The sequence below is a fragment of the Grampus griseus genome (assembly GCF_964374135.1).
Source record: "Grampus griseus genome assembly, chromosome: X".
NCBI lineage: Eukaryota > Metazoa > Chordata > Mammalia > Artiodactyla > Delphinidae > Grampus > Grampus griseus.
Genome location: NC_138999.1, coordinates 88,042,878 through 88,061,040, shown reverse-complemented (window position 1 = coordinate 88,061,040; position 18,163 = coordinate 88,042,878). Strand labels below are relative to the sequence as shown.

Sequence of the window (18,163 nt, the reverse complement as noted above, 5' to 3'; positions counted from 1 at the left end):
TTGGAAAAGAAGAAGTAAAACTGTCACTGTCTGCAGATGACATGATACTATACATAGATAATCGTAAAGATGCCACCAGAAATCTACCAGAGCTAATCAATGAATTTGGTAAAATAGCAGGATACAGAATGAATGCACAGAAATCTCTTGCATTCCTATACACTAACAACAAAAGATTAGAAAGAGAAAGTAAGGAAACACTCCCATTTACCACTGCAACAAAAAGAATAAAATAACTAGGAATAACCTACCTAAGGAGGTAAAAAACCTGGGCTCAGAAAACTATAAGACACTGATGAAAGAAATCAAAGATGACAAAAACAGATGGAGAGATGTACCATGTTCTTGGACTGGAAGAATCAACATTGTGAAAATGACTATACAACCGTAAGCAATCTACAGATTCAATGCAATCCCTAACAAATTACTAAAGGCATTTTTTTACAGAACTAGAACAAAATGTCTTAAAAGTTATATGGAGACACAAAAGACCCTGAATAGCCAGTGCAATCCTGAGGGAGAAAAACAGAGTTGGAGGAATCAGACTCGCTGACTTCAGACTATACTACAAATCTACAGTAGTCAAGACAATATGATATTGGCACAAAAACAGAAATACAGATCGATGGAACAGGGTAGAAAAGCCAGAGATAAACCCATGCACCTATGGTTGACTAATGTATGCCAAAGGAGGCAAGGATATACAATGGAGAAAAGACAGTCTCTTCAATAAGTGGTTCTGGGAAAACTGGACAGCTACAAGTAAAAGAATGAGATTAGAACACTCCCTAACACCATACACAAAAATAAACTCAAAATGGATTAGAGATCTAAATGTAAGACCGAACACTATAAAACTCTTAAAGGAAAACTTCGGAAGAACACTCTTTGACATAAATCACAGCAAGATCTTTTTTATCCACCTCCTAGAGTAATGGAAATAAAAACAAAAATAAACAAATGGGACCTAATGAAACTTAAAAGCTTTTGCACAGCAAAGGAAACTATAAAAAAGACAAAAAGACAACCCTCAGAATAGGAGAGAGTATTTGCAAGCAAATCAATGGACAAAGGAACTATCTCAAGTATATATAAACAGCACATGCAGCTCAATATTAAAAAAAAGGAAAACCCAATTAAAAACTGGGCAGAAGACCTAAATAGACATTTCTCCAAAGAAGATATACAGATGGCTAAGAGGCACATGAAAAGCTGCTGAACATCACTAATTATTAGAGAAATGCAAATCAAAACTACAATGAGGTATCACCTCACACCAATTGGAATGGGCATCATCAGAAAATCTACAAACAACAAATGCTAAAGATGGTGTGGAGAAAAGGGAAAACTCTTGCACTGTTGGTGGGAATGTAAATTGGTATAGCCAATAGGGAGAGTAGTATGGAGGTTCCTTAAAAAACTAAAAATAAAATAAAATAGATAAAAATAAAATAAAATAGAATAAAATTCTAAAAATAGAATTACCGTATGACCCAGCAATCCCACTACTGGGCATATACCCAGAGAAAACCATAATTCAAAAAGACACAGGCACACCAATGCAGCACTATTTACAACAGCCAGGTCATGGAAGCAACGTAAATGCCCATCATCAGATGAATGGATAAAGAAGATGTGGTACATATATACAATGGAATATTACTCAGCCATAAAAAGAAAAAAATTGGGTCATTTATAGAGATGTGTGTGGGCCTAGAGACTGTCATACAGACTGAATTAAGTCAGAAAAAGAAAAACAAATATCGTAGAATAACACATATATGTGTAATCTAGAAAAATAGTGCCGATGCACCAGTTTGCAAAGCAGAAATGGAGACACAGATATAGAGAACAAATGTGTGGACACCAAGGGGAGAAAGTGCGGGCGGGTGGGTTGTGGGTGGTGCTGGGATGAATTGGGAGCTTGGGATTGACATGTATACACTAATATGTATAAAATAGATAAGTAATAAGAACCTGCTGAAAATCAATCAGTAAATAAATAAAATTCAAAAAAATTGCCATTCTCCTTTTGAATATGGATAATGAAATCTTGGAAGAGTTGATGTGCCTGGCCAAGGTCATGTAGCTTGTGGTACCACTAAGTGGTAAAGCCATAAAACCAGGGATCCAGTCTTAAGATATTTGATGCCATTACCCCATCTACTGACAGATGACATTGTACTACAAAAATTAAAATGGCTGTGGCTGGTCTACTTCTTTATCTTCAATTAGAGTGTAAGAAAAAATGTTGGTCTTCCCTGGTGGCACAGGGGTTAAGAATCTGCCTGCCAATGCAGGGGACACAGGTTCGAGCCCTGGTCCGGGAATATCCCACAACCACGGAGCAACTAAACCCATGTGACACAACTACTGAGCCTGTGCTCTGGAGTGCGTGAGCCAAAATTACTGAGCCCGTGTGCCACAGCTAGTGAAGTCCGCGCACCTAGAGCCCGTGCTCCGCAACAAGAGAAGCCACTGCAATGAGAAACCTGTGCACCGCAACGAAGAGTAGTCCGCACTGGCTGCAACTTGGGAGAGCCCACGCGCACCAACAAAGACCCAACGCAGCCAAAAATAAACTAAAATTAAAATTCAAAAAGGAAAAGAAAAAGTGTTGAAGAAAGAAAACAGAAAAAAAAAGTAAACTAAAGCAAAACAGAAACAAAAAAGAAAACAAACGAACAAACAAAGGAAACAACCCAGAAAAGCGATGATCAAATGCTAAGTGTCATGAAGAAAAGTAAGCCTTGTCTGATAAGTTGACAGAGATGTGAGTTTAGTAAGGAAGGTGGTTATAGGGCTATCTGGGGCAGGCTGTTACAGGAAAACATATAATTGTAGGGGAACATGTTTGGTGAGTTAGGGTTAGAGGCACAGAAAAGAGGCTAGTGAGGCTGGAGAAAAATTCATTCAACAAATATTCAAGTATCCAGTGAACCAGGCATTACTATAGGCACTTAGCAGATGTTAATGAACAAACCAACAAAGGTTCCTGCCCTCCTGGAATTTATATTTTTCCACGAAGGGAGATGGCCAATTTACAAAATTGCATATGAATAAAGTGTATTGTAGTCCAAAATGTGGTAAACAATTGGGACCAGAAAAGGAAGCAGACAGGGAAGAAGTGGAAGCAGGAGTCCAGGGAGAGGGTTGGAAACAAATACTATTAGCTATTCTTGCAATTGATAGTAGAGTTATTAGTGGGCGGCAGTTTTCTCCATTACATTGCTTTTGTCAAATATCAGTGTAAATGCTATGCTGGCTTTACTGCACAGAGGCAAGAATACATTTTTCCTATGTTTTGGTGGGGACTCGACTGCTTGTTTAATATAGCGGAGCCCCAGGGAAACTAAAGTCTGATGGCTTTATGTCGTCATTGGCCACTCGTGTTTTTTCTTTTTCTTTTCTTTTCTTTTTTTTTTTTTTTTTGCGCTACACGGGCCTCTCACTGTCGTGACCTCTCCCGTTGCGGAGCACAGGCTCGGGATGCGCAGGCTCAGCAGCCATGGCTCACACGTCCAGCCGCTCCACGGCACATGGGGTCTTCCCGGACCAGGGCACGAACCCGTGTCCCCTGCATCAGCAGGCGGACTCTCAACCACTGCGCCACCAGGGAAGCCCGCCACTCATTTTTAAGTTCACACCCTCTGTTGTGTAGACTATCAATTTGGACATCAATTCTCTAGGTTTGAGACCCGGCCTGGCAGAAACCCTGGCCAGGCAGTGCCCAGGCGACAAGGAGAGACACTGTGACAAGGAGATGTCAGAGGGTGGCGCTGGCGCCTGAGAAGAACCCTCTCACGCACGAGGCTCTCTCCCCTCGGTCCCTCTGGGTGGGGTCGGGAATCCGGCCCCTCCTCCCAGTACAGAGTAGATTGAGTGATAGAGGGTCACGTGACCTGAGCTGCACCAATCCAAGTCCTTTTCCGGCGAGCTTAACTTTGAGAGGGAACGGTTAAGACGCCCAGTTCCGGAAACACTGAGGCTTTTCCGCTGCGAGCTCTGGAGAGGGAGGAACCTGCTCCTACTGCTGGGGTCTTGGACAGCTGAAGTTTTTTCCAACTCTTGTTCCAATCAGGTAAATTACAACAGCATTCTTTCTGTAAATTACGCCTCTATTGACCTAAATTAAATTACCCAGGATCAAGGTTTGGGGGTTAATAAGAAAGGCAATGGAACGGATTGCTGGGTCCACTGTCCTGTCCACTCTCCGTGGGTTCCTCTTTCCTCAGCTGAGATTCGCTTCAGTTGTGTGGCTAATCATTTCCTGCTCTCTCTTTAAAATCCCTCAATCAGCCTTCCGCTTCTTAAAAAAAAAAAATTGTATTTCTCCTTTGCACCTCAGTTTTGTTTGTGGTTTGTTTTGATATCTCAGACTTTAAATTGTAAGGATTGAAATGTATGTCTCTCTCTCCCCCCCCCACCTCTCCCTGTCTCTCTCTGGTCTCTCTCTCTCTCTATATATATATATTTATGGTATTTCATTGCTTTCATACTTAAAATGTTTATCTTCTGAAAAGCAGATAAATACTCATCTACATCTTGGAGATAACTGCACTTTCATTTATTTTAATGGGCTCTCTAAAGCAGTTTGAAATAGCTTTTTAATGTATGATGCGACACGAGCATATATCCATCCTCCTAACCATATTTCAATTAGTTAAACTATTATTAAACAGTGTCGTTTATACAATAACCATTCCTTTAACCACTGAATTCTTTTTTTTTTTTTTTTTTTGTGGTACGCGGGCCTCTCACTGTTGTGGCCTCTCCCGTTGTGGAGCACAGGCTCTGGATGCGCAGGCTCAGTGGCCATGACTCACTGGCCTAGCTGCTCCATGGCATGTGGGATCTTCCCAGACCGGGGCATGAACCCGTGTCCCCTGCATCAGCAGGCGGACTCTAAGCCACTGTGCCACCAGGAAAGCCCTGAATTTTTTTTTAATTCTTTATTTTGAAATAATTTTAGGCTCACAGAAACTTTGCAAGTAGTATAGAAAGCCTTCACCCAGATTTCCCTAATGTTAACATCTTATATAGCCATAGAAAAACGTATCAAAATTAGGAAATTAACATTGATGCAGTACTATTAACTAATCTACATACTTTATTTGAATTTCACCATTTGTCCCAGTAATCTCATTTTTCTATTCCAGCATCCCATTCTGGATACCACATTGCATTTGGCCATCATTTCTCCTTAGTCTCCTCCAGGCTGACAGTTCCTTAAGCTTTCTGGGTGTTTCCCAATCTTGACGCTTTTGAAGATACTGGTCAGGTATTTTATAGAATGTGTGTCAACTTGGGTTTGTCTGATGTGTTCTTGTGATTTGATTGAACTTACACATTTTTGGCAACAATACCTGTTTTATTCTCCTCCCCTTCATCCCATTGGTGATGGAGGAATTTCCACCCTAGTGTTATGGGGGTGGCTGAACACACGACACCTGACACTGGACAGATACTACCCACGGCAGCTTATTAGTAACGTTTACTCACAGCCTGGGGAGGAGGGCATTACTGGCCAGATAGAGCCCCACAGGAGACATTCTCTGGAAGAGAGTGAACAAGCAGGGGCTGTGGGGGGCAGTCTGTAGTAGCAAGAGGACGAGGTGACCCTTGGTTCACATGGGAGGATGTGATTGGCTTGTTTGAATACTTCTGTGAGCTGGTAGGGAACTGAAACCTGATAGTCAGGGACGAGCAGGCACTGTGGCTAGTTCCCATGATAAGGCTGGTTCTTTGGCTAGGGGACCTTCTTCCCGGCAGCACAAAAGGGGAATGGGTACTTGTGGTTAGTCCATTTGAGACCCTCTGGGTTTTCCCCCAAATGTCAAGGCATACGTGTCACTGTGCCTTAACTTTAGGTCTTATACCACGGTGCTGCAAAAGCGATTCTGTTCCTTGCTCCAAGCATCATGTGAGGGGGTACATGATGTCCATATGTTGTATTAATGATGATATTCATTTGCAACACTTGATTAAGGTAGGGACAACTGTGTTGCTTCATTGTAATAGTACTGTTTTCCTATTTGTAAGTACTAAATATCGTGTAGGAAATACTTTCAGACCATGAAAATATCCTATTTCTTCTCAGACTGTTATTCACGACTTTTAAAATCCATCTGTTGATCTTGCCTACAACAATTATGACTTAATGGTGACTTTCTATTTCCTTATTCCTACTACATTGGTTCACTGGAATTCTGAAGAACTGTCTTTTCTCCCCCATTTATTTATTTATAAATTTTCAAATTGTTGATAAAACTTGTTTTATTTCAAATTATTGAATCAAATAGCTAATCAAATTATTTGTCAGTATTGAATCATGAATAACTATGTTATATTGTGACTTATAATCAAATTAAATCATTATTTAGTTTCTTGAATTGTTCCAGCTTTGGTGACTGCAAGCTCCTTTTGGTGGGGTCTGTGTTCTTTCAGCATGACCTGATCCTTTTTTGTGTACTTCCTTGCTGGCATTGTAAGGTATTCCTGTTCATCTTGTGTTTTTGTCCCCACCACGGCCCTGAAATCAAAACACTTCTGCAAAGAGCCATGCTTCCTTTTCTTGGAAAATGACATTTGGAAACCAATATCTCAGTGTGTGTTCATTGCTGTTGCGGTTTCATTGCTGCTAAGTCCTCCCTCTCCATCCACAAATGAAGGAAATATATTGTATGTATATACTCATGCTTACAGATACTTCTCAATTTCTCTACCTATATGTATGGATATTGAAAGCCAGGAGCTCATACTGATACTTCTTATTTTAATCCATTGTAGCCTTGTTTGTAACTTCTTTGTCTCACCTGTCTCCTTATCTTCAATATTTACTTACTTGTTCATTCCTGATATATACATGAAGTACTTGCAGAAAGGCTACCCAATACACCTGTTAGAAACAGATTTGATAACTTGTGTTTGTGTACAGTTCTTTATGTCTTAGGCCTCAGAGGATGCAGTCAAAGAACTACTATTTCCCTAAGTTGCTTAGCTTAGCTATTTTCTTTCTCCCCTCTTCAGCTGTGGTTAAGACATTCATTTGTAATATAGTTAGGTTAATTTGTTGGTGTTTGTATTTGACTTTGCCTCCTCCCCACATCTTAGTTGATTTTAATTTTTTATTTAATTCTGGGGTATGTGAAATATTACTGTGATTCAAAGAGTCAGGACTGCACAGAAACATCTATTAGACAAGTGTCACTCTTTCCTCATGCCTTCTAAGCCCCTCCCATTCACCACTTATTTCCCACACTCCCCCTGTAGATAACCAATCTCGTTAGCTTCTGGTTTAATCTTTCCTGTATTTACTCTGCACAAATGAACTGATACATATATGTGTTCTTATATTCCCTTGTATATTAAATGAAGGATGGCATTTTATAATGCTCCTTTGCACTTTTCCTTTTTCAGTTAACAGCATCCCATAAAAAACTCTTTATGCCATAGAGGGCTTCATTGTTTTTTTGTTTTTGTTTCTCTTTTTATACAGCTGCATTGGACTCGGCTGACATATGTAGGGGCATTTAACTGGTTTTCAACATTCTGCAACTACAAACAATGCTGCAGTGAATAACCTTAGGCATAAGTATTTTTGTGTTGGCGGAAATGGATCTTCAAGTTTTATTCCCAGCAGTAGTATTGTTGGGCCGAAAGTTAAGTGCATGTGTATTTCTGTTAGGTATTTCCAAATTTCTCTCCAGAAGGGTTGTACTGGTTTTCACTCCCACTAGCTACTGTGACTGTTTCCCCACAGACTCACTAACAGAACATGTTGCCCTACTTTTGTGACCTTTGTTGATGTGGTAGGTGAGAAATGATATCTCGGCATTGTCTTAGTATGCACTTGTCTAATTATGAGAAAGTGTGACTATATTTTGAGGACTGTTTTATATATTTTTTGTGAATTATCTGTTCATATCTTTTCCCATTTTTCTGTAGAAATATTAGCCTTTTGTCCTTCAATACTTCAGAGTTCTGTATATACTTGGACTATTATTCATTTGTCAGTGAGGCATGTGCAAATACTTTATCTCAGTTTGTCAATTGCCTTTTGACTTAGTTATGATGTGTTTGCTGTACATTAAAAAAATCCTTCGTAGTCACATAGATCATTGTTTTCTTTCATTGCCTCTGGAAATTTGAGTCACAGTTAGAAAGCCTTTCCCTACGCTGAGGTTAAAGCAGAGTCCTGCCATATTTTCTTAAAGATTTTGTTATGGTTTCATTTGTTTAGATTCCTAACCCGTTTACAGTTTATTTCTGTGTATGGTGTGTGGTATGGATCTACATTGATTCTTTTCCCAGATGTCTCATTTGTTCCAGCATCATTTATTGAACGTCCATCTTTGCCTCAGTGCTTTTAAATGCCCTTTCATCATATACTGAAATTTCCATATATTATTCTCATTTTTCTGGGTTTTCTATTCTGTTTCACTGGACTATTTGTCTACTCATGTACCAGTACCACAGTGTTATAATTACTGAGGCTTTATAGCATGCTTTAATGTCTGGTATCATTACTCCCCATTTACAGGTTTTCTTTTTCACTTATATCCTGGCTATTCTTGCATGATTTTTAAAAAATATATTAATTTTATTATCCATTGATCTAACTCCATAGAAACATTTGCTGGTATTTTTGAGATTATATTAAATTTATACATTAGTTTAGGGAGAACTGACATCTTCTTAATGTTGTGTTATTCTATCCAAGAACATTGACCAATGTCTTTGTACTTATTCAAGTTTCCTTCTATGTCGTTCAGGAGTGTCTAAAAATTGTCCTTGCATAGCTGCTCTCATTAAGTTTATTTCTATGCATTTAAGCTTTGTTTTTGCTATTGTGTATGGAATTTTCTCTACTAAAGTGTCCTCCAGCTGTGTGTGTGTGTGTACACAAAGACCATTGACTTTTGTATGTCGCTCTATATCCTACTACCTTGATGATTTCTCTTATTGTTTTACTCAATCTGTCATTGTTTCTATAGGGCTTTTCAGGTGTACGGTAATATCATCTGCACACAGAGGTGGCTTTACTTCTTGTTATTCATTCTCATAAATCTAATTGATTTCTCTAGTCAACTGACTAATGCTTGTAGTTGAAGACTGAACAGGAATGATGTAATGGGCATACTTTTCTTGTTCCTGAGCTTATTGGAAAACCTCTGGTAGTCCCCCACTAAATAAAATACTTGCATGAGGAATTAATTATATATCTTTTATCATCTTAAGAATGCATCCCGGGAGACGCAAGAGGGAAGAGATATGGGAACATATCTATATGTATAACTGATTCACTTTGTTATGAAGCAGAAACTAACACACTATTGTAAAGTAATTATACCCCAATAAAGATGTTAAAAAAAAAATAAAAATAAAAAAAATAAAAAAAAATTAAAAAAAAAAGAATGCATCCCTCTTTCCCACTTCTTGAGGTTTTTCTTTTCTTAACATGAATGGGTGTTGAAGTTTCCCAAAGATTTGTTTGGCATCTGTGGTTTTAATCATATGATATTTGTCCTTAATTATATGACGATGGTGAATGATATCAATGGAGTTCCTAATATAGAGCCAGCCTTGTATTAATGGAATAAATTGCACTTGATCACAGTATATTAGTTTCTAAATGTATTGTTGGATGTTTGCTAATATTCTATTTAGTATTTTGGTATCTACCTTTTACCTGTTAGCATCCTACTGGCTTCATATAAGAAGTTAGGGAAGTTTCCTTCCTTTCTAATGTTCTTACATAACTCATAGAGCTTTGGTACTATTTGATCTTTGATGGTTTACTAGGATTCTCCTGTAAAACCATCTGAGCAAGGTGCTTCTTGGGGGTATTGCTGTAATAACTTTATTTCTTCTATGAAAATTGCCTAATTTAAGCTTTCTAACACTAGAATCAGAATTTTGGTAATTTGTATTTATCTAGGAAGTTACCTATTTCATATAGATTTTCAAGTTTATTTGCATAGAGGTTGGCAAAGTAATCTCTTCCTTTTTCTGTTTCAATGATTATTTCTCCTTTGTCTTTTATTATTTTGTCTATGTGTGATCTCTCCCTTTCTTCCTTCATCAAGCCAGCTAGGGGTTTGCCTGTTTTGAAAAACAAGATTTCGTTTTTCTATTTTGTATCATATTCATTTCTGCTTTTACGTTTTGCTTTCTTTAGTTGTTCTTTTTTTCCTAGTTGTTTTTCTTCATTTTTTGAGGCCATACTTTAATTAATTTATCTTCATTCTTCCATTTTTACTTATAAAAGTGCCTACTGTGTGAATTTGCCTCAGATCACTGCTCTAAATGTATCCCATAGATGCCAATATGTAGTTTTTCAGTCAATCTTTTAAAAAATTTCTTTACAACTTCAGTTTGCATCTCTTCTTATATTCAACAGTTTTTAAGAGAAGCTGTAAAAAATTTTTTCAGGTGGAAAGGCCTTTCTGTTTTCAATTTTTGTTACTAAATTTTATTGCATTGGGGTTAGAGAGGATTGTTTGTACTATTTCTACTTTATAGAAATTAATTATCTAATCTCTGTGAGATAATTATGATCCATTTAAAAATATTTTACTAATTTTAATTATGCTTTATTATTTGACCTACATGCTATTTATGATTGTATTAATTGTAAATTATTTTCTTTTTTTTGTTTTAAACCCCACATTTGTTTATTTATTTATTTATTTATTTATTTATTTTTTTGGCTGTGTTGGGTCTTCGTTTCTGTGCGAGGGCTTTCTCTAGTTGTGGCAAGCGGGGGCCACTCTTCATCGCGGTGCGCGGGCCTCTCACTATCAAGGCCTCTCTTGTTGCGGAGCACAGGCTCCAGGCGCGCAGGCTCAGTAGTTGTGGCTCATGGGCACAGTTGCTCCGCGGCATGTGGGATCTTCCCAGACCAGGGGTCGAACCCGTGTCCCCTGCATTAGCAGGCAGATTCTCAACCACTGCACCACCAGGGAAGCCCTATTATCCATTTTTGACAAGAATATATTCCCTATATAACATTGTTGATTAGCTTTCTCTTTTTTCTGTATGACTTGATCAGCCTTAGACTGAGTTTGGTGTATTAAATCTCCTACTGTTACTGTTTCCTGTTATTATTATTATTTTATCTATGTTTCCTTGCATTTTTGCTTTATAAAGATGTTTGTTTGTTATTGGTGCATAAATATTCTTAAGGGTTATATCTTCATTGTGAGTTTTGGCTTTTATCATTAAGACATGTTATTGGTCACGTTTAATGATTTCTTAAAATCATCCTGAACCACCTGTTTTCTTAACACTTTACTCGCTGGCCTATGCATTTTTTCCTCCAGTATCATTTAACACTCTCCTACTGCATTATGATAAAAAGTTTGTTCTATTTTCTTCTACTTCTATCCCTTCTCTCATTTTTAGTTGCACAGTTTCTGTGTTTTTTTTTTTCACAGCATAAAACTTTTGTACATTAGTCTTCTCCCCTTTCCTCCACCTTGATTTTACTATTGTATGTAAAATACTCACCATTGGGTATTTTGGTGAAGTTTTCCTTCTCATCGCAGTGGGATCACAATCCCAGTTCCTCTTTTAGATTACTTGGCAAACATTCTGTAAAGAGAAGTATAGGAAATATTGTAAGTTCCTGGGTCACAGTGTCGCTGTCACTCTACTCAACTTTGCTACTGTAGTGCAAAAGCATTCATAGACAATACATAAATGATTGATCATGGCTTTGTTCGAATAAAACGTTATTTACAAAATCAAGCAGTGGGCTGGATTAGGCTCAGTGGGCCAGTTTGCAGACCCCTGCTCTAGTAGCTTCCTTACGAAGGGCTGCAGAATTTCCTAAGTTTCTACAAGTTGAAAAGCTTTTTCTGTAGGCTGTGATATTTAAAGGATACCCCAGTTGGTTATAAAATCTTTGCTTCAGCCTTTCAGTTTAGTCAATCTCTGTCTTTTGATTTTTTTTAAATATCCTATTTAAGGTGGGTTTCATATCCTCCAATGCTTGCTAGAGTGTAATGAATTTTGTTTGGAGTGTTGACTTCCAGTCTTTTTCTCCTTCATGGTTGTTTAATATGTATGCACTTTTGTATACTCATCTCTCTTTTTTTTTTTTTTACAAAGTTTGGTATGGAATTCCCTTCATTCTGTTCATCTGTATGATATTGGTTTTTTCAACAAGATTCCTAATTTAATAATGTGATTTTTTTTGTTAGTATGGCAAAGTCCATATCCTTTTTATTTTGTTTGTTTGTTTTGGTGATGAAGGGAGAAGTCCTGAGTGCTCTGATTTTGCGGTTCTCTTATGTCTTGCAAGATCCTTAATTTTCCCCTTTTGTTTATTTTCTCCGTCATTACCCAAGCACCAACGGATGCTTCTCTTTAACTCTTTGCCTTTATTCTTCCCTAAGAGTTATATCTTTCAAAGACTGCACTTTAAATCATCCCTGTCCCTTCATAAGCTCCGATTTTGGAGTGCCTTCCCTGTAGTCCGGGCTCTCATATTCTAGGACAACTTTTTGGTATTTTTAGATTTATTCTGGGCTTAGTCCTTCTGCTGTAGTTTTAGATCAGCTTTCAGCCCTTTTCCATCTTCTTTCCTCTCTCTTGGCAGCTTTTCTTGGCCTGTCTTTTGTTTTCCACAAAGCCTAGCAATGGGAGTGTGACAAATCTTATGCCAGGATTCATGATTGTTCTTTTTCTACTTACAATTCTTTTGAATTTTTGGCCTTCTCCAGTTTAAAGTAATGATGAGGGTGTGGCTTTTGTGTAGATGTACATTTTCCTTCTTATTGGTTTGTATCCTTTTGGGAGAAAATATTTTTATAACATCTATTAGAGTATAATTGCTTTACAATGGTGTGTCAGTTTCTGCCTTATAACAAAGGGAATCAGTTATACATATACATATGTCCCCATATCTCTTCCCTCTTGCATCTCCCTCCCTCCTACCCTCCCTATTCCACCCCTCTAGGTGGTCACAAAGCAACGACCTGATCTCCCTGTGCTATGTCGCTGCTTCCCACTAGCGATCTATTTTATGTTTGGTAGTGCATATATGTCCATGACACTCTCTCACTTGGTCCCAGCTTACCCTTCCCCCTCCCCGTATCGTCAAGTCCAGTCTCTAGTAGGTCTGCATCTTTGTTCCCATCTTGCCCCTAGATTCTTCTGACCATTTCCTTTTCCTTTTTTTTTTTTTTAGATTCCATATATATATGTTAGCATACGGTATTTGTTTTTCTCTTTCTGACTTACTTCACTCTGTATGACAGTCTCTAGGTCCATCCACCTCACTACAAATTACTCAATTTCGTTTCTTTTTATGGCTGAGTAATATTCTATTGTATATATGTGCCACATCTTCTTTATGCATTCATCTGATGATGGACATTAGGTTGCTTCCATCTCCTGGCTATTGTAAATAGAGCTCTAATGAACATTTTGGTACATGACTCTGTTTGAATTATGGTTTTCTCAGGGTATATGCCCAGTAGTGGGATTGCTGGGTCATATGGTATTCTATTTTTAGTTTTTTAAGGAACCTCCATACTGTTCTCCATAGGGGCTGTATCAATTTACATTCCCACTAACAGTGCAAGAGGGTTCCCTTTGCACCACACCCTCTCCAGCATTTATTGTTTGTAGATATTTTGATGGTGGCCATTCTGACTGGTGTGAGATGATATCTCATTGTAGTTTTGATTTGCATTTCTCTAATGATTAGTGATGTTGAGCATCCTTTCATGTGTTTGTTGGCAATCGGTATATCTTCTTTGGAAAAACGTCTATTTAGGTCTTCTACCCATTTTTGGATTGGGTTGTTTGTTTTTTTTGATATTGAGCTGCATGAGCTGCTTGTATACTTTGGAGATTAATCGTTTGTCAGTTGCTTCATTTGAAAATATTTTCTCCCATTCTGAAGGTTGTCTTTTTGTCTTGTTCATGGTTTCCTTTGCTGTGCAAAAGCTTTTAAGTTTCATTAGGTCCCATTTGTTTATTTTTGTTTTTATTTCCATTTGTCTAGGAGGTGAGTCAAAAGGGATCTTGCTGTGATTTATGTCATAGAGTGTTCTGCCTATGTTTTCCTCTAAGGGTTTGATGGTGTCTGGCCTTACATTTAGGTCTTTAATCCATTTTGAGTGTATTTTTGTGTATGGTGTTAGAGAGTGTTTGAATTTCATTCTTTTACATGTAGCTGTACAGTTTTCCCAGCACCACTTATTGCAGAGGCTGTCTTTTCTCCACTGTATATTCTTACCTCCTTTATTGAAGATAAGTTGACCATATGTGCATGGGTTTATCTCTGGGATTTCTATCCTCTTCCATTGATCTATATTACTGGTTTTGTGCTAGTAAAATACTGTCTTGATTACTGTAGCTTTGTAGTATAGTCTGAAGTCAGGGAGCCTGATTCCTCCAGCTCTGTGTTTCTTTCTCAATACTGCTTTGGCTATTCGGGATCTTTTGTGTTTCCATACAAATTGTGAAATGTTTTGTTCTAGTTCTGTGAAAAATGCCAGTGGTAGTTTGATAGGGATTGCATTGAATCCGTAGATTGCTTTGGGTAGTAGAGCCATTTTCACAATGTTGATTTTTCCAATCCAAGAACATGGTATATCTCTCCATCTATTTGTATCATCTTTAATTTCTTTCATCAGTGTCTTATAATTTTCTGCATACAGGTCTTTTGTCTCCTAGGTAGGTTTATTCCTAGATATTTTATTCTTTTTGTGGCAATGGTAAATGGGAGTGTTTCCTTAATTTCTCTTTCAGATTTTTCATCATTAATGTATAAGAATGAAAGAGATTTCTGTGCATTCATTTTGTATCCTTCTACATAACCAAATTCATTGATTAGCTCTAGTAGTTTTCTGGTAGCATCTTTAGGATCCTATATGTATAGTATCATGTCATCTGCAAACAGTGACAGCTTTACTTTTTCTTTTCCAGTTTGGATTCCTATTATTTCTTTTCCTTCTCTGATTGCTGTGCCTAAAACTTCCAAAGCTATGTTGAATGATAGTGGTGTGAGTGGGCAACCTTTTCTTGTTGCTGATCTTAGTGGAAATGGTTTCAGTTTTTCACCATTGAGGATGATGTTGGCTGTGGATTTGTCATATACGGTCTCTATTACGTTGAGGAAGGTTCCCTCTGTGCCTACTTTCTGGGGGGTTTTATCATAAATGGGTGTTGAACTTTGTCAAAAGCTTTCTCTGCATCTCTTGAGATGATCATATGCGTTTTCTCCTTCAGTTTTTTAATATGGTGTATCACATTGATTGATTTGCATATACTGAAGAATCCTTGCATTCCTGGGATAAACCCCACTTGGTCATAATACGTAATCCTTTTAATGTACTGTTGGATTCTGTTTGCTAGGATTTTGTTGAGGATTTTTGCGTCTATGTTCATCAGTGATATTGGCCTGTAGTTTTCCTTCTTTGTGACATCTTTGTCTGGTTCTGGTATCAGAGTGATGGTGGCCTCATAGAATGAGTGTGGGGGTGTTCCTCCCACTGCTATATTTTCGAAGAGTCTGTGAAGGATAGGTGTTAGCTCTTCTCTAAATGTTTGATATAATTTGCCTGTGAAGCCATCTGGTCCTGGGTTTTTGTTTGTTGGAAGATTTTAAATCACAGTTTCAATTTCAGTGCTTGTGATTGGACTGTTCATATTTTCTATTTCTTCCTGATTCAGTCTCGGAACGTTGTGCATTTCTAAGAATTTGTCCATTTCTTCCAGGTTGTCCATTTTATTGGCATAGAGTTGCTTGTAGTAATCTCTGATGATCCTTTGTATTTCTGCAGTGTCAGTTGTTACTTCTCCTTTTTCATTTCTAATTCTATTGATTTGAGTCTTCTCCCTTTTTTTCTCGATGAGTCTGGCTAATGGTTTATCAATTTTGTTTATCTTCTCAAAGAACCAGCTTTTGGTTTTATTGATCTTTGCTATCATTTCCTTAATTTTTTTCATTTATTTCTGATCTGATCTTTATGATTCATTTCCTTCTGCTAAGTGTGGGGTTTTTTAGTTCTTCTTTCTCTAATTGCTTTATGTGTAAGGTTAGGTTGTGTATTTGAAATGTTCTTTCTTGAGGTAGGATTGTATTGCTATAAGCTTCCCTCCTAGAACTGCTTTTGCTGCATCCCATAGGTTTTGGTTCATCGTCTTTTCATTGTCATTTGTTTCTACGTACTTTTTGATTTCCTCTTTGATTTCTTCAGTGATCTCCTGGTTATTTAGTAGTGTATTGTTTAACCTCCATGTGTTTGTATTTCTTACAGATTTTTTCCTGTAATTGATATCTAGTCTCATAGTGTTGTGGTCGGAAAAGATACTTGATACGATTTTAAATTTCTTAAATTTACCAAGGCTTGATTTGTGACCCAAGATATGATCTATCCTGGAGAATGTTCCATGAGCACTTGAGAAGAATGTGTATTCTGTTGTTTTTTGATGGGATGTTCTGTAAATATCAATTAAGTCCATTTGTTTAATGTATCATTTAAAGCTTGTGTTTCCTTATTTATTTTCATTTTGGATGATCTGTCCATTGGTGAAAGTGGGGTGTTACTGTCCCCTACTACGGTTGGGTTACTGTTGATTTCCCCTTTTATGGCTGTTAGTATTTGCCTTATGTATTGAGGTGCTCCTATGTTGGGTGCGTAAATATTTACAATTGTTATATCTTCTTCTTGGATTGATTCCTTGATCATTATGTAGTGTCCTTCTTTGTCTCTTGTAATAGTTTTTGTTTTAAAGTCTATTTTGTCTGATATGAGAATTGCTCCTCCAGCTTTCTTTTGATTTCCATTTGCATGGAGTATCTTTTTCCATCCCCTCACTTTCAGTCTGTATGTGTCCCTCGGTCTGAAGTGGGTCTCTTGTAGACAGCATATATACGGGTCTTGTTTTTGTATTCATTCAGCCAATGTATGTCTTTTGCTTGGAGCATTTAATCCATTTACATTTAAGGTAATTATCGATATGTATATTCCCGTTACCATTTTGTTAATTGTTTTGGGTTGTTTTTTATTGTAGATCTTTTCCTTCTCTTGTGTTTCTTGCCTAGAGAACTTCCTTTAGCATTTGTTGTAAAACTGGTTTGGTGCTGCTGAATTCTCTTAGCTTTTGTTGTCTGTAAAGCATTTAATTTCTCCTTCAAATCTGAATGAGATCCTTGCTAGGTAGAGTAATCTTGGTTGTAGATTTTTTTCTTTCATCACTTTAAATATGTCCTGCCACTTCCTTCTGGCTTCCATAGTTTCTGCTGGAAGATCAGCTGTTTACATTATGGGGATTCCCTTATGTGTTACTTGTCGTTTTTGCCTTGCTGCTTTTAATATTTGTTCTTTGTATTTAATTTTTGATAGTTTGATTAATACGTGTCTTGGCGTGTTTCTTCTTGGATTTATCCTGTATGGGACTGTCTGTGCTTCCTGGATTTGATTAACTATTTCCTTGCACCCTTCTCTGGAGCTCCTTTAAGCAGCACTCTTAATCCCCTCTCCTCGTGCACCAGGAAACAAAGAGGCAAGAAAAAGTCTCTTGTCTCTTCGGCAGCTCCAGATTTTTTCCCGGACTCCCTCCCGGCTATCCATGGTGCACTAGCCCCCTTCAGGCTGTGTTCATGCAGCCAACCGCAGTCCTCTCCCTGGGATCCAACCTCTGATGCCCAAGCCTCAGCTCCCAGCCACTGCCCACCCAACGGGTGAGCAGACAAGCCTCTCAGGCTGGTGAGCGCTGGTTGGCACTGATCCCCTGTGCGGGAATCTCTCCGCATTGCCCTCCGCACCCCTCTTGCTGCACTCTCCTCCATGGCTCTGAAGCTCCCACTCTCGCCACCCGCAGTCTCCGCCCACGAAGGGGCTTCCTAGTATGTGGAAACCTTTCCTCCTTCACAGCTCATCCCCACTGGTGCAGGTCCCATCCCTATTCTTTTGTCTGTTTATTCTTTTTTCTTTTACCCTACCCAGGTACGTGGGGGAGTTTCTTGCCTTTTGGGAGGTCTGAGGACTTCTGCCAGCATTCAGTAGGTGTTCTGTAGGAGTTGTTCCACATGTACATGTATTTCTGATGTATTTGTGGGGAGGAAGGTGATCACCACGTCTTACTCTTCTGCCGTCTTGAAGCTCCTCAGGAGGAAATAATTTGAGGAAGGCAGCTAAGT

The 18,163-nt window shown here is 38.2% G+C and overlaps 1 protein-coding gene across 1 annotated transcript in view; it reads left to right on the top strand.

The window, feature by feature from the left end:
• LOC309817576 (nuclear RNA export factor 2-like) overlaps nucleotides 1-18,163 on the top strand; it is a gene marked incomplete at both ends in the record, with an annotated part of 42,708 nt that overhangs the window by 12,235 nt on the left and 12,310 nt on the right. The gene's annotated exons all lie outside the window — the stretch shown is intronic.